Consider the following 21,640-nt stretch of genomic DNA (forward strand, 5'->3'; position numbering starts at 1 on the left):
TCTGGCCAAGAGAGACCAGTGGAAGCTTGAATTTTCGCAAGTTTCAGCTTCAGGGTGCCATTGTACCCTTCCACCAAACCTGCTGACTGTGGATGATTCGCACTGTGGAATTTTTGTACAATTCCTAGACCTGCACACACACTCTTCATAACTTTCCCTACAAACTCACTTCCGTTGTCTGACCAAACAATCCGTGGCATACCATACCTAGGGAAGTATTCTTTGAGGAGGATTTTGGCAGTGGACATGGCAGTGTTATCCTTTAATGGGTATGCCTCAATCCATCTTGAAAAGGCACATACTACCACTAGGACATACTTAGGATTGTTACACCTGTCCATGTGGATATAGTCCAATTGAATCACTTCAAAGGGACAAGAAGGGGGAGCAAAATGACCAGTTGGGGTTGGGGTTCCCTTGCCAGGATTATGCATCAGGCATACCATGCAGTTTTTCACCACTCTTTCCGCACACTTAGTAATTCCATCATTCTTCCATACTGGAGCTAACATTTTACAGATCCCTTTCGAACTGATGTGCGCTGTTCCATGCGCCATCGTGACTACCGCAAGTACATACGCGTCAGGTAACATCCAACGTTGCTGCTCAGACAGATCAATCCAACATCCACTCGAATCTATTTTACCCGTTTTCTCCTTCCATTCATTCTTCTCATTTTCAGTTGCCTCATTTTGGATTGCTTTCACACTGTCAATCGTATTCTCACACATTCCTGATTCAGCAATCCATCTTGCAGACGTTGCAACGTACATTCGGCTCATCATGTTCTTGGCCGTTTCTTTAGTGACCTCATCAGCAAACGCATTCCCTCGGCCAACATCATCCGTAATCTTTCGATGTGCACTGCACTTCACAATCGCAACTTCATTCGGTAGAGTCAGGGATTCTAATAGATCGCTGACTAGCTGTCCATGTTGGATCTTAGTTCCATGGGACGTGAGAAAACCTCTTTCTTTCCAGAGACGTCCAAAACTATGTGCAACGCCGAAGGCGTACTGGCTGTCAGTAAACACATTCACTCTCTTTCCCTCAGCTAAAACACACTCTCTTGTCAATGCAATTAATTCTGCTGCTTGGGCAGAATTCTGACTCACTCTTGCAGCCTCAACAATCGTACTCAAAGTCGTAACTGCATACGCGGCCGTCACATCACCATTCTGGAGTTTGAAGCAGGACCCATCGACATATAACGTGCCGTCTGGGTCTGATAACGGAGTATCTTTCAAATCAATTCTACCTTTTGTCTCTTCCTCAGTTCTGAAACAACAATCATGGGGCTCTGAATCACTCGACTCCTGAGCAATCGGCAACAGTGTTGCTGGATTCAATATGTTGCATCGCTTGATCTGAATGTGACTTGCCAAAAGCGTCAGCTCGTAGCCTGATAATCTAGCACTGGTGAGGTGCTGAGTCTTCGTTCGATTCATGAGTGTATCCACAGCATGTGGAACCATGACTACTAGCATGTTGTTCATGACTAGTCCAGCAGACTGTCGAATAGACACTGCGGCTGCTGCCGTGGCTCTCAAACAACTTGGCAATGCTCTGGCTACCGGATCTAACGTGGATGAAAAATATGCACAAGGCCGCTGTTTGTCGCCAAATTGTTGCGTTAATACACTCAATGCACAACCTTCTCTTACATGGACATATAGTGTAAACGGCTTACTGTAGTCAGGAGTACCCAACACAGGAGCTGAACACAGCGCATCACGTAAGTCAGAGAAGCTCTGTTGACATTCATCAGACCATGGCAAAGGGCTCGGAACACCTTTTCCAGTCAGGGCTACCAACGGTTTTGCCATGAGAGAAAAATTTGGGATCCATTGCCTACAGTATGACGTAATACCCAAAAACGCACGCACTTCTCTTTGTGTGCTTGGTACAGTCATCTGTGAAATTGCTTTGATTCTCTCTGGGGTCAACCTTCTTCCCTCCTTTGACAAAAGATGACCTAAATAGGTCACTTCTTGGCAACAATATTGTAGTTTAGAAGGTGACACCTTGTGATGTAAGTCTGACAAATGACGCAAGAAAGAAATTGTAGCTGCTTTGCAAGTTTCCTTGTCATCAGCGGCTAGTAAAAGATCGTCTACGTATTGGATCAGAGCAGAGGAAGTACAAGAGCGTCTAATTGACTTTTTAATGCTTGCCTATAAATTGAAGGGCTCTCACAATAACCTTGTGGAGCGCGTTTGAATCTGAAACTGCGTCTTCCTAATGAGAAACCAAAAATGTCTCTACTTTCTTCTGCTATCGGAATGCTGAAAAATGCATTTTTCAAGTCGATCACCGTGAACCATGATGCCGATGCAGGAATCAACGTCAGTAATGCAGTGATATCTGGTACCACTGGAAACTGTGGAATCACAATTTTGTTAACCTCTCTGAGGTCAATCACAAATCTGTAGATTGGAGGTGTTCTGCTTGGGTTTTCGGATCAGATAGAACCCGCTCATCAGAGCCTCACTAACCCAGCCAGAACGTTACCCCCTCCCTAGAACCTATTTACAATCCTGCAACCACATATATCTACCACCTAAGGACAGGGGATTCCTACTATACATACCAAGACCTCTTACAATCGGCGGCCTCGCGATCCCATACGGATCCAGACCTCTCTGCCCATACGACAGTATCACAAGTGGCGGCCTCGCGGTCCCATACGAACCCAGACCTTTCTACCCAGACGGCAGTCTCAGCACAATCGGCGGCCTCGCGATCCCATACGGATCCAGACCTCTCTGCCCATACGACAGTATCACAAGTGGCGGCCTCGCGGTCCCATACAAACCCAGACCTCTCTACCCAGACGGCAGTCTCAGATCACAAGTGGCAGCCTCGCGATCCCATCCGGATCCAGACCTCTCTGCCCATACGACAGTATCACAAGTGGCGGCCTCGCGGTCCCATACGAACCCAGACCTCTCTACCCAGACGGCAGTCTCAGCACAATCGGCGGCCTCGCGATCCCCTACGAATCCAGACCTCTCTGCCCATACGACAGTATCACAAGTGGCGGCCTCGCGGTCCCATACGAACCCAGACCTGTCTGCCCATACGACAGTATCACAAGTGGCGGCCTCGCGATCCCCTACGAATCCAGACCTCTCTGCCCATACGACAGTATCACAAGTGGCGGCCTCGCGATCCTATACGAATCCAGACCTCTCTACCTAGACGGCAGTCTCATACGACAGTTCATCCTATGATTACCATAACATACAAAAAGGGAATCAGTCTCACTATTCATCAGATCACACAAGTATTGCCAGTTCGAGCATAGCCTGTTCTCAGGTTCGAGGGGCTCCTCTTTCCCTTATTCAGTTACCACTTACCTGATCAGGGTTAACATCTGTTCATGTAGCCGCAGCTGACTAGAAGAATAGGCTACCCTCTTATACAAGAACACGCAGCATATGTTGGTTCACTACAAACTGGATACTTTATTACTCATTACATACACAATCACATAACATTACGATATAACACATAACCTGCAAAGAAAAGTGAAAGATTAAGTTGTACACTCTAATAAGAAAGGGTCGACATCACCTTAGTAGTATGTAGCCTGCACTCAGTGGTCATCTAGGTTCCCTTCTCGTCTGTGCCTCGGCTCGCCTGGAATCACCCTTCTCCGAGTCACTGGGACCTCTTCCTTATCGGCTACTCTCTCCTCTCTGGCTATTCTGCTAGGAAAACATCTGTCTCTCGGTTCTTCTCCGCCTTCAAGATGGCGTCTGTCTTCCCTGGAATAAGTAGTAGCTTTACTGCTAACGGCTAGATGCCGCCTACGGACTGAACATGTAACTGCCTCAGACTTTCACTAATATAGAGGTGCGTTTCCTCATGGAAAATTCCGGCCCGTAACCTGCCGCCCACCAAATTCTTGTACCTCCCCGTACCAAGGACACGTTCCCAGCCGGCCGGCCTGATGTAGTGTCTTCGGCATGAAGAAAAATACAATCCTTCGATAAGGGCCGGCCTGAACCGGTTCTCTCCAAGCGAATAACACCTCATAACTAAAACATTACGTTTGACCTAGAAGCATCCCAAGCTGCCGGAGCAGAAAGAAAGATGGAGTCTCCCCCGTTTGAGGCCTACCAGGCCTGAATTCAGCACAGCTCCGTGAAATACCCTCACTACAGGACAGGTTATCCCTAATACTAACGAATCTATCCCCTAGGCTATGTGTGCAAGCCCTGATCTATGGGGAAGAGCACAGGATCATGTCGAAGTGCCTAGTAAATAGGCTCCATTCACTACTCTAACCCTTAGACTTGAATGGTAAGAGACTGAAGTCACATTTAATCATCTTTTCCTCACAAGAAGGCCGGGAAAATCGAGCAGAACATTTCACCCTTGACTTCAGTCTATTATACATTCATTAAACGGAACTAATATCTGTGGAAGAATAATATGAAACAAGACTAACTGATCTATGTCTAGTACCAGGTGTGCAGAATTGAAGTAGTGAAGTAATACACTGAATAAAGCAACAGATAGAAATCAAAATGCCGATAGTAATCAGAATACCTCCTAATATTTGACGTAACAAATGCAAATCAGGTAACCAATTAAAGAGCCAGTCAAACCAGCCCTGGTCAATGTGTTTTCTAACTTCTTCTGTCAAGTCATGTAATTTATCAATGTGAGCTTGAATGGATTTTGTATGATCCGACAAGTTAAAACAACAAAGACCCTCAAAATCAGAACAATCGTGTCCATGTTTAAGCAAAAGATAATCAATGGCCGCTCGATTTTGCAAGATAGCCCTTCGTTCACCCTGGGCGTCTAATAGCATGTCAGACAGGACTGTAGAAGTATGATTGATGGATTTTACCATCCAGCAGGCCATTTTCCCAATAGATTTGGCATTATAAACTGCCAAAGCAGGAACACCAACAATTGAAATAGCCAGACTAAGGTATTCAGACTTGGAATATAAATGCAAAGATGAGTCACAATCCTCCTGTAACCTCACTGTATCTCGAATCACACGAGAGTTGGCATTCGGATGTGATGAGAACATGAGCAAGCTCAGTCTAGTAATGGCACAAGGGCCTCCAGAAATATTTGCGGGTATATATGGCCAGGAAGTATTACCACATGAGAAAAGCCATCCGGCAGGTAGTAACATCGTGCGATAGTGACTGGGGGTAACTACCATACTCTTGCAAGTCATGTTATTCTGAACAGAAGTACATGTTTTCGGTGTCCTTCGAAGGCACAAAGTTCGTTCATGAGCGGTGAATGAAGTGGCACCTTTCAATCTTAAACGCATACATTCAGAAATCACCCTAGGATCACAAGTAAGGAAAAAACATAAATCACCCTGTGTGATATTATAGGTAACTATTTGGGACTGAACGGGCGGTATCGGGTCTGACAGTACAGTACACAAGGGGCAATACTCATGGGCAGCGAAATCGCCCAGAAGAACATTGGGGCGAGCATTTGATATATTAAAAATATGAGTCAAAGTCTCCAATGAAGCAGGGACAGCAACTAAACAAGTCGCTAGTATATCCGTCACCGATCTCATCGGTGTCAAGCAGAAATGAGGGGCTTTAGTCACTTGCTTGGCCAATGTAATCCAAAAGTTTGGCGACGAATCCCACGCAGCGAAGGAACGCGACACTCGGGTTCTCAACTCAGCCCGGGTTGATGGGATCCCTCCTCTCTCGTCGTACCAGCCCAAAAGGAGTCCAACGCCGACACATCCTGCAGCAACAGTCCAAAGAATGATCTGAAAGAGAATCAAATACAGGCATTATTCATTCTCGTAAGTAACATTTGTCAGCCGGGACTGCTTCCCAGCTATCTTTCCCTGGTCTCATAACTAAAATGGTGTTGTCTTGACCGGTTGCAATCACTTCTGCTTGTTCAGGGGGATTCTTAGGCGACTGCACCCAAACTCTGGCCCCAGGATTATCTGTGGAGCCAAAACCTTTCTGGCCTCGTACAGTTAGCAACGTTGGGGCAGTGCCTTTTGTCATCTCACCACTGAAAACAGGCATTATTAACAATTGAGCCACTCGGTCAGTTTGATGTATCAGTAAGTCAACCTCACTGCTATTCAGCAGGAGCACCTTAATCTCTCCCTGATAATCACTATCAATGATTCCTCCAAGCACCTGAATGCCTTTTACAGCCAGCCCCGATCTAGGGGCGATTAATCCGAAATTTCCAGTTGGTATATGAACACCAACACCGGTTTCAATGATGACTCGATCTCTACTTTTTATAATGGTGTCATCCATGGCATGCAAGTCTAAACCTGCCGACCCTGGGGTCGCTCTACATGGAGCCAAAGCTCCGGGAGTAATCTCCCAGTACATCACAGTCTCTCTGATCTCATTGGGCTTAGCATCAACATTCGGAGGAAACAAACGCATAAGTGGGGATTCAGCATTTAGAAAAGGACAGTTATTCAAAATCAATAGCGCTTGAGGCAAAAAATCTCGCCAATTCTTATACTTGTCATCTGTTAATTTGCGCAATTGGTCTTTCAGCAGGCCATTCAACCTCTCCACAAGACCCGAGGCCTGTGGATAATATGGTATATGAAACACCCATTCAATATTGTTTTCCACACAGAATTCCTGTACTAATCTTCCACGAAAATGGGATGCATTATCAGATTGAATTTGGAATGGCACACCATAATACATCATAATCAATTCCAATGTTTTAATAGTATTCAATTGGGTAGCTTGCTTACAGGGAAGGGCCACCAACAGACCACTGTATGTATCAACAATGGTGCAAACATATTGACAATTCCTACTCATAGGAAGTGGACCAATGTAATCAATCTGCCAAATTTGAGCGGGCAATTTCCCGCGATGTAAATGACCTTTAACAATTTGGGGCACTTTGCGCTGCCTGATATGCTGACAAATGGGACAATGTAGAATAACATTTTTGATTACATCTAGGGGAATATAAATTCCTCGATCAGCAGCCCACCTGCTAGTGGCTTTCTCTCCAAAGTGTCCTGCTTTCTGGTGGGCCCATTTCGCCAATCCCGCAATATCAGAATCTTGCGTGTCCACCACTGCCTCAGCAATTTTAGATTTCTCGTCTGCAATATTATGAAAGAATTTGTCAAGAGAGTCTATCGGGGTATGAGCATCCACATGGAAGATTGTAACAGTACTCTGTGGGAGCATTTCCCAAATCTCCTGCCATAATTCTTTTCCCCACAGGTCTTTTGAATGGATTTTCCAACTATGGGAATGCCAAGTCGGTAACCAAACTGCCAGTCCATTGGCAGTAGACCAAGAATCGGTAAAAATATGACATGTGCCAGGTAACTCTTGTTTCAGAACTTGATAAACAGCATAGAGTTCAGCAAATTGACTGCTCTTACCCTCACCAGTTGTACTCAGCAATTTTTGTGTGATCGGATTATAGGACACTGCCTTCCAATGCCGTTTCGTCCCTATGAACCTTGCTGAACCATCCGTAAACCAGACATGGTTTCTGTCCTTTGCGGACAAATCATCAAAAGGTTTACCCCACTTAACAGGAGACTCCTGTACTAAAGGTACGGAACATTCACTCTCAGTCTCAGTTGATGGCGCCCGTGCCACCTGCTCATGCAAAGATGCAACTCCTTTTTGTCCCACACGTGCCCTGTCTTGTATATACCATTTCCATTTAATCACACTCGCCTCTTGAGCGTGTCCAATTCGGTGAGTTTTCGGCGAACTCATAACCCACTGCATGATAGGAATTTCAGGTCGCAAAACTATATCATGTCCCAAAGTCAATTGCTCGGTATCCACCAGAGCCCAATAACATGCAAGTAACTGTTTCTCAAAAGGTGTATAACGCTCACCAGCATCGGGTAACTTTTTAGTCCAGAAACCTAACGGTACTCTACTCTTGCCTTGTTTCTGCCACAAACTCCAATTCGCATAAAGGCCTTGTACAGACACATTCAAATCCACATCACCATCACATACAGGCCATAAATCCAGAGCATGCTGAATTGCTTCTTTTGCCAGACTGAACGCATCTTGCTGTGGTTTACCCCATTCAAATGCATTCTTTTTACGAGTGACCTGGTACAAAGGGGCCAATATTTGACTCAAATGAGGAATATGCTGGCGCCAAAAGCCAAATAAACCAATGAAGCTTTGGGCTTCTTTCCTATTTCTCGGAACTGCAAAATCAAGAATTTTCTGTTTAACCTGAGGGATCACTTCTCGGTGCCCTTCATGCCAATTAATACCCAAAAATTTCACAGCCTGGGACGGACCTTGTAATTTATCCGGGTTGATTTCCCAACCTTTCTCACGCAAGCACTCAATGACTCTATCCAATTGGGTCTGAACTTCCTCTTGTGATTCGCCTTGGATCAAAATATCATCAATATAGTGACATATCTGAATTTGCGGATGAACCGGTACCTCAGCCAGATGCTCTGCCACCAGCCGGTGACATATCGTAGGACTATGCACATAGCCCTGGGGAAGACTTCTAAACGTCATCTGACGCCCGTTCCACGTAAAACTGAATTGTTCCTGACACTCAGGGGCAATCGGAATCGAAAAGAAAGCATTAGCAATATCAATGGACGCATACCATGTACCTGGATGTTTTTGGATTCTTTCAATTAGGGTAATAACATCCGGTACTGCAACAGTCAAAGAGGGTGTGTGTCTATTCAATTCTCGATAATCAACAGTCATGCGCCAAGAATTATCACTCTTACGTACAGGCCAAACAGGATTATTCCAAGCAGAAGTAACTGGGGTTATAACTCCTGCATCCACCAACTCCTGAATAGTGGTACTAATCTCTTCATGACCACCTGGAATACGATACTGCTTCTGACGAACCACTTTTGTCGCCTGGGGAACTTTTATGGGGGGCATTCTTAAACGACCAACCCGTACAGGCCTGGACGATATATAATGTTTAGTTCCAAATTGGTAACATCCATCATCTAAGTGCAAAGTCATTCCTTTCAAAATATCAATTCCAATTATGAATTCTAAGAGTGGCACCACTAATACAGAGTATTCTTTTCTAGGAATTCTACCTATTCTCATTTCAAGTAAGGTTTGAACTGCGGGAGTTTCCTTTCCACCTAATCCGGTAATTGTAAAAGGCTGAACTTTAAACTTCTTTGATTTTCCATGAATAAGAGTGGCCTCCGCTCCTGTATCTACCAATGCTCGGGCCCTTTGGATATTACGATGTCTCCAATAAATATCAATATCTACATAGGGTCTATTATCTCTGTGAGCCCATCTGTGTACTGGAGCTTGACCTATTTCCTAGTCCTTTTTACTGTGTTCTGTGTACCAGGATAAATCAGGATAAAGACTCTCACGTTTCCTAGGTATCGATACCTCCTGTTCATATCCATCTCCATTACGAAATGGATTACTGTTCTCTGCATTGTACTGCGGGTTTCGATCGGCCAATATGTGTCGATCCGCTCTCCTTCTCAACTCAGGGGATTGATCCCTATCATCTCTACGTCTGCTGTTAACATAATCATCTCTCCCCCTCTCTCTTTCCCCCTCTCTCTCCCTGTCTCTCTCACGACGGGGGGACAAATCACGTACATAACGTCGATCATCACGACGATCAGAGCGCCCATGGCGGTCGTCATCACCGCTACCGTCAGAAAAACCACGATCACACTCAGTTGTCCGAACACGCCGGGCACCCTCCTTTCGATCCAAGCCACGTTTGCGAAACATTTCCCACAAACGAGAAGTAGTCTCACCATCAATGTCCTCCTTCCGCACACCATCGGCCATAAGACCAAAAAACATATCACGTCTAGTAAGTTTATTGTCACCAGGAGTACGAGTGTCAGGCCGGGACTGCCGTTCAGGTTTAAACCACTCACCCAACTCACCGAGTTGGCGTACCGATTCCAGCACCACAGATAACATGTTACCAGTCTGATTAATCAATAAAGTCATCATGACCTGCTTATAAGCAACAGGGGAAGAACGAATAATACGATTCCGCACAGAAGATGTCAAGAAACCATCAAGCAACCTGTCAGCAGTATTCAGAAAAATTGCCGTTTTCATCACCTCCTCTTTGAGACGTTGCGCAGCATCGCGCAAAGTATACCACGGTTTGTCATTCATAGGCCAGTCAGACTCAGTAGGATATTTTTGATTACAACCCTCAGTCGCCAATTGAAGCAAAGAAATTTGACCACCACCATTAAAGTTACGAAAATGATCCTGTACAGGAGAATCCGAACTCAAGGAACAAAACTTCAAACAATCGCCAGCATCCAACATAATGCCAGCAGCGCCCAGTTCATAAAGGCGCACCATCCATGTGAGTAAGGTCTCACCAGCTCGCTGCCGAAATCGCTGCAAAATATCACTAATTTCTTGTTGAGTAAAATCCTCCAAAGAGTCTAAAGCAATACCATTCGGAGCACCGGGAGCCTGCTGCACCTTCCGCCGAAAAACTGGATGCACCGAGACCGCGGGACGAGCATCACAAGGAGCTCGACCAGTACACGTAGAGGAACAATCAGTGGAAGAAGCATCGACCCCGCGCGAAGGACGAGCGCAATCACGGGGTGCACCATCAGAGGCACAAGAAGCAGACCTACAATCACGGCCGGAGCGAGAGGACTCGCGCTTGGCAGACTCCTCACCCGAGGAAGGAGAATCACTCGAGTTCCAGATATTACCATCCCATTCATCAGGATTCCAATCCAGTCCGGCTTTCGCCACGACCAGACGCACCTTTCGCGTCGAAACCCGACCACGACGATTCTTGTATTTATAACGAGCAATTCGCACAGCCGCCCTCTCGGCAATAGTTTGGTACGTCTCAAGTTTATCAGCAAGCAACTTATTTTGACACCGCAACAAAGTATGAGCATTCTGAATCTCAACAAAGTTCGCTTCCAAATCCTTATGCAAGTCCTGTAACTTCAACAACCTCTCATGCAGAATTCTGTACGCAGACAGAACAATCCAACCTCTGCGTCCCAAAACGGGAAGCTCATCACCCTTAGATACCGGCGCCTTCTGTAAACAAGTAATCACATTAGCCGGCTCCGCCAGCTCCAAAAAAGAATTCCAATTCTCACTCAAACCAGTAGAATCAGCCCACTCACGGGCTAAGGCTTCATAAGGCGTCGAATCCCAGCCGGGAATATCAATGGGTAACTTAAAAGTAGATTTCGACTTTCTAGAAAACATCTTTGAAAAGAAAGAAAAAGAGAAAAAGAGAAAGAAGAAAAAGAAAGAAGAAAAAAAAAAACTACACTCACAATTATATAGAAATAATATACAAACGAAACCACGCACGCACCGAAAGCAAACACGATACAACCACAACGCACACAGGTTTCGTAAACGGTTCGTGACGCCAAATGTTCTGCTTGGGTTTTCGGATCAGATAGAACCCGCTCATCAGAGCCTCACTAACCCAGCCAGAACGTTACCCCCTCCCTAGAACCTATTTACAATCCTGCAACCACATATATCTACCACCTAAGGACAGGGGATTCCTACTATACATACCAAGACCTCTTACAATCGGCGGCCTCGCGATCCCATACGGATCCAGACCTCTCTGCCCATACGACAGTATCACAAGTGGCGGCCTCGCGGTCCCATACAAACCCAGACCTTTCTACCCAGACGGCAGTCTCAGCACAATCGGCGGCCTCGCGATCCCATACGGATCCAGACCTCTCTGCCCATACGACAGTATCACAAGTGGCGGCCTCGCGGTCCCATACGAACCCAGACCTCTCTACCCAGACGGCAGTCTCAGATCACAAGTGGCGGCCTCGCGATCCCATCCGGATCCAGACCTCTCTGCCCATACGACAGTATCACAAGTGGCGGCCTCGCGGTCCCATACGAACCCAGACCTCTCTACCCAGACGGCAGTCTCAGCACAATCGGCGGCCTCGCGATCCCCTACGAATCCAGACCTCTCTGCCCATACGACAGTATCACAAGTGGCGGCCTCGCGGTCCCATACGAACCCAGACCTCTCTGCCCATACGACAGTATCACAAGTGGCGGCCTCGCGATCCCCTACGAATCCAGACCTCTCTGCCCATACGACATTATCACAAGTGGCGGCCTCGCGATCCTATACGAATCCAGACCTCTCTACCTAGACGGCAGTCTCATACGACAGTTCATCCTATGATTACCATAACATACAAAAAGGGAATCAGTCTCACTATTCATCTGATCACACAAGTATTGCCTGTTCGAGCATAGCCTGTTCTCAGGTTCGAGGGGCTCCTCTTTCCCTTATTCAGTTACCACTTACCTGATCAGGGTTAACATCTGTTCATGTAGCCGCAGCTGACTAGAAGAATAGGCTACCCTCTTATACAAGAACACGCAGCATATGTTGGTTCACTACAAACTGGATACTTTATTACTCATTACATACACAATCACATAACATTACGATATAACACATAACCTGCAAAGAAAAGTGAAAGATTAAGTTGTACACTCTAATAAGAAAGGGTCGACATCACCTTAGTAGTATGTAGCCTGCACTCAGTGGTCATCTAGGTTCCCTTCTCGTCTGTGCCTCGGCTCGCCTGGAATCACCCTTCTCCGAGTCACTGGGACCTCTTCCTTATCGGCTACTCTCTCCTCTCTGGCTATTCTGCTAGGAAAACATCTGTCTCTCGGTTCTTCTCCGCCTTCAAGATGGCGTCTGTCTTCCCTGGAATAAGTAGTAGCTTTACTGCTAACGGCTAGATGCCGCCTACGGACTGAACATGTAACTACCTCAGACTTTCACTAATATAGAGGTGCGTTTCCTCATGGAAAATTCCGGCCCGTAACCTGCCGCCCACCAAATTCTTGTACCTCCCCGTACCAAGGACACGTTCCCAGCCGGCCGGCCTGATGTAGTGTCTTCGGCATGAAGAAAAATACAATCCTTCGATAAGGGCCGGCCTGAACCGGTTCTCTCCAAGCGAATAACACCTCATAACTAAAACATTACGTTTGACCTAGAAGCATCCCAAGCTGCCGGAGCAGAAAGAAAGATGGAGTCTCTCCCGTTTGAGGCCTACCAGGCCTGAATTCAGCACAGCTCCGTGAAATACCCTCACTACAGGACAGGTTATCCCTAATACTAACGTATCTATCCCCTAGGCTATGTGTGCAAGCCCTGATCTATGGGGAAGAGCACAGGATCATGTCGAAGTGCCTAGTAAATAGGCTCCATTCACTACTCTAACCCTTAGACTTGAATGGTAAGAGACTGAAGTCACATTTAATCATCTTTTCCTCACAAGAAGGCCGGGAAAATCGAGCAGAACAGGAGGTTTGGAAGGATCAGTGCGTTTCAAAATCGGCAGGACAGGACTATTGCAGACATTTCCTCTCGTTTCTTCTATCACATCCTTTTGTATCAAGTCCTTTACAATCAGTAAAAGTGCTTGTTCACCTTCATTTGAAATCCGATACTGTGGGATTCGTGGAAATTTAACATTCGCTTTTAGACTTACCACGTAAGGGGGAATTTCCAAGAGGCCTACATCGTTAGGACCAGTTGCCCAAAGAGTATCAGGGAGAGAACGCAGCTCCGGTGGGAGCTTGTCCATCGACATGTACATCGGGGAGATGACTCCTTTACCTAATGTGAGCTGTACTCCCGAAGGAGAACAGTACAACGTCGCATGCAGGTGTTTCAACAGGTCTAAACCAAGCAGATTCTCATTACAACCGGTTGTTAAAATGAGGGGTGCTTCTAGCTCGCATGGCCCAACAGAGATAGATAAAGGACTAGACACAGGATTGTGAACAGGGGCGCCTGAGAAACCTACTGAAGTGTTCGTTAAGCCGGACAAAGGTGCGCCAGGGAGTTTCGCACGCATGATTGAACTTTTTGCTGCACCAGTATCCAACAGAAATGGTTCGACCACGCCTGAGGTAACTACTGTGACATAAGGTCCACTCTGATCAACTGGAACTGATACTACTCCCTCTCTCTGCCTGCGGCTGTCCTATTGTTCGTTTCTTTGAATCTCTTCATTATGATCATAGTAATCTTCAACATGATACTGTGGAGATCTACCTGGTTGCGTAGGTTGTACATTTCGCTGGTCGAAATAATTCGATTGGCGATCAGCCTGTGGTGTCATCGTACCACGCCCTCTACCTCTAGGAGCTTGCATAAATCCAACATTACCTCTCTGAGCTGGGACACCACTAGTTTGTGGGTGTAGTACTGGACACCCATTCTTATAATGACCCTCCTTTTTACAATAGGCACACTGATTCCATGCTAACTGTTGTCGGGGAAAACTATAATTAAATCTCTGGGCCGTCCCTTGCTGGAATTGTGGCTGCTGCTGAAACTGGGGTCGCTGCTGTGAGTCTGACTGATTCGAACGAGGCGGATATGCCTGTTGCAAAAGAACTTTGGTTTTTAAATCTTTCGTTTTCTTTTCTGACTTTTCCTTCTCTTCTTTCTCTCTATTCTCGTAATACTGAGCAGTTGCAAGTATCTGTGCTGTCGTCGACACTGCCCATGCACTTTCAGAATCCTTTAACTTGTTACTAAGCTCAGGTAGTAAATTAAACACGAACTTATCAACAAACAACCTCTGACCTCCCTCGGTACTCATATCTTGCCCACTGTGGTCTACGAAGGTCTCTTCAAATCTAGTGAAGAAGTCAGAGACGCTTTCGTCCTTCTTTTGCTTGCATGCTGATAGTTTATCCCAATTTACTTGTAACTCTGGCATCAGCGTTTTCATCAGGTTAATTATTCTGCCAGGTAAGTCAGCAATCAGAGGTTCGGGTTTAGCTCCGCCAACCTGCTGTGCGTCTGCCGCTACGATAGCTGGCCAATCACCTCCTAAGGCGACTGGGTGGTTCTCTTGCCGAATCTTGGCCCATATAGGCTGTGGCACTACATTACCAAACAGCATTTCAATGTCTGCCAAATTCATGATACACGCTTGGACTGTCTGCGTTAATTCTTTGTAATAACCAGCAGGATTCTTACGAGGATCTGGCAATGCTTGTTTTACCGCTAGTACTTCAGCCCGTTTCCAAGGAATGTGTATCCACACTCTCTGGAATTGTGCTGGAGCAGCTACAATATTATTAGCCCCATCAGCAGCAACTGCTTCGCGCCATATGGGCGGAACTTCCCTCATCGGATACTGACCTCGTCTTTTTCTAGTTACCGGTGTACCATCAGGGTCTCTTGCCGCCCTAAAAGGGGACTCATCCCTATAAGCTAGAATCAATTCTATCGCTCTCCCTACTTCTGAACATATCACCATTCCTGCGGCGAATTTCTGCTGAATATTTATTAAATCAGAAGGGACGGAATCTAAGTCATCATCTTCCAATTCCTCACGCACAAGAGAACACATCACGTCAAAAACATAACGTTGAGTTGGTTCATTCCACTGCATAAATGTGTCTAATACTCTTCGTGCATCATACTTCACAGCTTTCGACATCCACCTAAGAGCTGTCGAATCTAACGTCTCTCGTTCCTCGGGGCCAGGAAGCTGGCTACGTCTCTGTATAGAGTCAGAAACGGGGGTCCCAATTAAGGACCTGTAAAGAGGGGTTAATATATTAGTTACAGAGTCGGTTATTTTCCGACGAATGGAAAGCGGAGTCAGAATGACAGGGCTTGGGGACAGGGCAGCTGAAGCAGATGAAGTAGTAAGGGTAGGAGTAGTAGGTAAAGCAGTTTGCGAAACGATAGGCAAAGGCGGAATAGGCGACCCAGGAAGAGGGGGTGCCGTAGGATCATTGACCACGGGGAAGACAGGAGCTGGATTCAAAGGGAGTGGAGCACCTATCCCAGGCTGACCAACAGCTGGCTGTACAACAGGTAGTAACTGTGGTACTGTAATACCCTGTGCATACGGTGGAGGTGAACTCAACAGGTAAGACAACAGGGGATCCTTTTCAGGGTCCTCTATCGGCTTAGCAGGACAAGATGGCAAGACAGGGTAGCATTTATTGATCGCCAAATTATGTTTTCTACTCGCCATCTCCATTGCTTTCTCGGTCTCGTTGACATGCAGCTGCCTAGCAGACTCCATTAAAGTCAACCCTTTCTCTTTCTGTTCTTTCTTTGTTTTCCTAATTTCTCTCTGTTTGGCTTCTTTGCGCCATACGCGAAAAGAATCAAACATCGCCGGCCGGGCTTTTCTCTTAAACAACTTCATTTCTAAATTATCTAGAATTTCCGTTTCGAAACTACCATGCGGTGGCCAACTAAGGACACCATCTTTCTTGGTATAACGGACCCATACTTCATTATACGTAATAGGACCCACACGATGTTTACAATAGAGCTCATATGTAGGAGTCCCAATCGGAGGAACCAAACACGAGTCCTCCAACCGTGAATCCCCGTTGCAACGTAACCAGGACAAAAAACAATTGTTACCCTTAGTCATGACTACAAAGACAAATTCCAACCAAAATGCGCAGAGAACTTAGGCCTACCAAAATGAACCAATACCGAATACCAAGATTATCTTAACAAGAGCAACCAATGATAATCTACAAATCCAAAACAAACGTATCCAAATAACCAGACTGAGCACAACCCAATTAATACTTAACTGAAATGTGGAAGACGTCACCAAGGAGAACCCGTCTGCGTCTCGCCGTACTAAGGTCTGCACCTCGGGTCCAAGACAGGGCGACAGTCAAGGCAGCGGTCCTCTGTAGCCGTCTGGGAACGGGAACACTCGTGGAAGAGATCGTCGGGCCACTTTTACGACATGCAGGGATCGATGAAGCGGGGTACCTCCCTCCGGAATCTTCACACGAAACTTCTCGAACTTTTCAGGCTTTGGACCGGTACCGGATGACGTCGCCCCGCGTTGGGCGCCAATTTGAGGTTCTGGACTTTTAAGAGTCCAGAGGTGTCAGGGAAACAACACCCGAAGACCCCTGAGTTCCCCCTGTCCCGGTGCACAAACAAACAGAGACACGGGCTTCTCGATGGCGGCGTCAAAGACCAAGGTTTATTTACTGCAGGGATACAGAAATCATAGGAACCACACAGAGGCAGAATCTAGGAGGCTGTTCAAATTGCATTAAGTGGGTCGCTTCTTAAATACAAGAAAAATGTCTCGGGGCAACATTACACAAATATTTCTCATGCCCAACCCGGTATCCCAAACAGACAATAAATAAATATCAAACAATGATTAGTTGTAGGTTTTCGGTATTCGATCAGGTCCTCTCAACAGTTTTTCATTCTTCGCCCGATCCTCCCCACCATAAAAATCGTAACCTCCCCATTGTAAAAGCCCAGAAGGAAAGGAGCAGTGCCAGGTGCAAAGGATTGAAATGTAGGATAAGAGGTGTTTATGGATCATAAACGGGCAGGGCAATCGTCTTCGGCCTTTCAGTCAGGACAACGGACACGAGAACCAGTATAGCAGGACTGGCCTCAGGCAAGGGAGGCAGCTTGATTCTGCCGAGTCATGCAGCGTCAGCCTTTCTCAGGCTCGAGCTTACGTGTCCTTAACAAGGTGATCTTGCCGGGGTCATCGTCCGTTCATTGACTATGTGAGGGCAAGAAACAAGATGGATGCCGTAACTAAAATGGATGCCGTGACTTTTAGAGAAAATGCCCTAGTTTCCAGTGAATTCGTGCTAGTTGCGCAGCGAAAACACTGTCACGTATACAATGGATCATTTGCGGTTCATTGGTACCAAAATCGTGTCAGTACTATGATACCGAATTCACGGGTTCGGATCGCTACAGAACCTCAGCCTGCAGCGCTGGTTTGCGCCACCCACAGAAGCAGCTTGTAAAGTGTGTCTCAGACCTGCCACAGCAGAGTCTGTGTGCAGTCCAGAACTGCCATCTTGACTGTGAAGTGCACCCACTTCCCAGCCCCTGAACCTTCCCTTGGCATCATGTGAGTCACCCCTATGGTAGGGTGCATTGTATGTGTAAGGTAGGACATGCCCTGATGTGTGTAGCATGTCCTGGTAGTGAATTACACCCAATTTCGTTTTTCACTACTGTAAGGCTACCTGTTCTCCATAGGCCAGAATGGGCAGTTTGACTATTACACTCTATAGTCCTAACTGACCCAAAGAACATGGTAGGAAAACAAATTTAGTATGCCTGAGCTCAGAATATTAAAATATATATTTTTGTGAAGTTTATTTTTATATTCTGTGTTTGAAAATACCACTTTTAGAAAGTAGGTATTTTCTTGTCTAGGCCTTCCAGCGTGCTCTGCTGTCATGTGTATTGGCTGTCTGGTTTTGGAGGGACAGGGCAGGCTGAGTCAGACCTGGGTTGAATAGAGAGATCTGCATTGGAGTATGGGGAGGGGTAGCTCCTTGACTTGAATAGGGCTGTGCCTGGCAAGGTGAATGCTGGCTCCACCTCCTACTGTGCGTCTGATGGATGACCCCCTCTTTCTGAAAGGAAGGATGCAGCCTGGTAAACAAAGTGCTCCAGGACTGGGCAGAACTGGTTCTGGCTGGGTTCAGTGACTTGTAGCTTTTGAGAACAAAGACTTTTGGGGTATAAATATCTGTGTTGAAACCCCTACAATTTGTATTGCTCCTGGACAACAAGAGGAACCTCTGTCCGTGTAACTGAAGGAATCTGCAGGAGGTGACTGTCCTTGTGCTTGTGTGCTGTTTCTTGGATTGGCCTGCAGTAGTTTTCACTGGACTTGGAAGAAGAGGAAAAAGGACTTTGAGAGAACATTTTATTTCAACTTGCTAAAGCAATCACCCAAGGGCTAGAAGAGAGCTAGCCTCCTGCTGGAGTCTCAGGCACATCAGACTCCACCACCAGCCTCCTGATTCCTCCCAGCGAGGATTTCTATCTGCAGGGTAGGCTCCTGTGAGTTCCAGGGCCTCTAGTTCTACTACAAAGAAGACAGTGCTGAAATTGTCGCTAACGCCCGTTTGCGAGCCACAGCAGTTGAAGAGCGTACGAAAAATTATCGCGCAGCTGCCGCTGACCGCTCGCAAACCAAGGATCATCACATCGCATGTTTGCAGGCCACAAAGTGCTCGCTAACACCCAAAGATCATCGCATGACACGTTTGCGGGCTGTTGAGTGCTCGCTAACCAAAGATCATCGCATCGAGTTCATCGCTTTATGACATCGCAGCGCGGACACTGGGAGTCCGACATTTTTATCGCATCGCACCAGGATCACCTCCCTCGCGGAGCGCCATTCCTTCTCATCGCAACAAGGTCGCACACGCAACAGGTTTGGCGCATCATCCTCCCTTGCGGTAAGGATTCAACGCATCGCCGGCTTAGTGTGAAGAAGTTTGTCGCTTTGTCCCGCACGCATCTGCAGATCAGCGCATCATCCTTCCTTGCGGCAAGGATTCAACGCATTGCCGATCTCGCGTGAGGAAAATCATCGCTACAGCTCCTTTGCGACATTTTGGTTGTTTTGCTACGAAATCCAGGTACTTTGTAAGTAAAAGGGTAGCAGAGACCACTGCTTTGAACTGAACTCCTCATTGCCCACTTTGAACTATTTTTGCAGCATTTCAAGAGTAACCCTATTTTCTAGTATTGTTCTTTTTTACGGTTATTGGTCTTGTGTTAAGTCTATATATGAAGATACTTATTTTTTATAACTACTTGTGTGGTGTCCCTTTGTAGTGTTCTTCACTGTGTTACTGTATATTGTCATAAATGCTTCACACACTGCCTCTGAGATCAGCCTAGCTGCTCGTGCTACGTTACCACAGGGTTGAGCAGGGGTTATCAAAGGGTGTAGCCCTCTTACTCTGACTTAGGAAGAAGGGTCCCTACTTGGACAGTGGCCAGCCATTGCCAACTAGAGACCCCCATTTCTAACATCAAGTAATTTGGCTAATGTGGGAATGTTGGAGATTGGGCGTAATTATTGAGGTCAGATTTATCTGCATTAGGTTTTTTTAGTATAGGTGACACCGGCGCTGCTTTTAGGCAGTCTGGGATCGTGCCTTGTGCCAGAGAAGCATTTAGTATCCTTGTCCAGGTGGGGATGAGTACATTCTTGATTTCTTTGAAGATGGCCGGTGGCAGCGGGTCACTGAAGTGGTTAGATGGATTGATGTTCTGAAGAATCTTGTGGATGTCTTTTTCACTTAATGGGGTAAAGGTGCCCCATGCCGCATTAGTCTTGGCATTCAGGTTGATAGGTTTGCACTTTTTTGAGAGGTCACAGGGTGATGCGGACCCGGGGGATGGCAGGAGCGCCTTCTTATTAGCGAGTTCAATGGTGATGAGCCTTGATTTCTCGATGAAGTAAGCAGCAAGATCATCACAAGAAGGTGGACTGTTTGGGCCTATCGTTAATTACTGTTTGACCAACTCGAAGAGTTTCTTGGGCCAGTTTGCAGCTTGGTCAAGTTGGTGTCTGAAGTAGCCAGCCTTAGAGCTCTTGATTTGTTTGCTGTAAAAGCTTCTAACATCTCTAAGGAGTTTTAGTTGTTCCATGGAGGGATTGGATCTCCAAGAACTTTCAGCTGCCCTAAGGTTGCGGCGATCCGTGTTTAAATTGTCGTTGTACCACGGTTTGGATATTTTTGCTGAGATATTTTTTAGTTGGACCGGTGCGATGCCATCCAAGATGTTGCAGATGGTTGCGTTGTAGGAGTCAGTGAGTGCCTGAACATCTAACACGTCTGCTTGGGAGGAGAGGGCAGATTTACACTGGACTGCTAGATCAACTGAATTTATTGATCGGAGGTCCATTTTCCAGACCTTTGATTTCGTTGGTTGAGCCTTCCTCAACGACACCTCCCTGTTTATTAAAAAAACTGGATGCAGTGGTGATTGGACCAGTCACAAGGGGTAACGGTATCTAATGTGACGGTCTGCTCTTTCGAGATAATGAGGTTTAGAATTTCTCCAATATTGTGAGTTGATTGGTCACAGTGCTGAATCAGTTCTTGAACATTCAAAAATGCTTTAAAGCAAGTTACCGCTTGGTCATTAGGGTTAGACCAGTGAAGGTTGAAATCACCAAGGAAGATTTGGGACACGGCTGAGTCGATATTGCCAGATATGGATTTACAAAAGAGGTCTAGGATATAGGTACAGCACTTATCCCTGTCTCGGGAATATCAGTAAATGTATGGTGCAAGGATCAGAGAAGCAAGACCCCTCCGCTTCCCAAAAAGTGGAAGAAAACTTTCACTCAAAGCAATATAAGGAATTTTGATCCGCACTTATATGCAAAATACAAGTCCATCCAATTTGTGTGTTTTTAGATTGTTCTTTATTTTCATATCCTTTCTTCTAGTAGCCAACGCGTTTCGTCCTGTTTAAGGACTTCTTCAGGGCTACAACATAAATAATAACTATTGTTAAAAAAACTTTTTATAATAAAAGCTTATTTTTCTCTTTTTTTAACTATTTTTTTAAAAGACAAACAGATTGACAAATGCAGATGTATTGATTCAATGCCAATTTTTACATTTCCAAAGTTTCATGAATCCAATTCACCAGGCACATAGTCCTTCAGAACAATATTGACAGAAGTAATCAGTGTGTCAGTACGGAAATTTAGACAGTATGGGAAACTCATAGAGTACTGTCAAAAGATTAATAAAAGGACCATGTTGACACACCACACACTTAATTTCTT

This window comes from Triturus cristatus, chromosome 7 (genome assembly GCF_964204655.1).
Source record: "Triturus cristatus chromosome 7, aTriCri1.1, whole genome shotgun sequence".
Taxonomy (NCBI): Eukaryota; Metazoa; Chordata; class Amphibia; order Caudata; family Salamandridae; genus Triturus; species Triturus cristatus.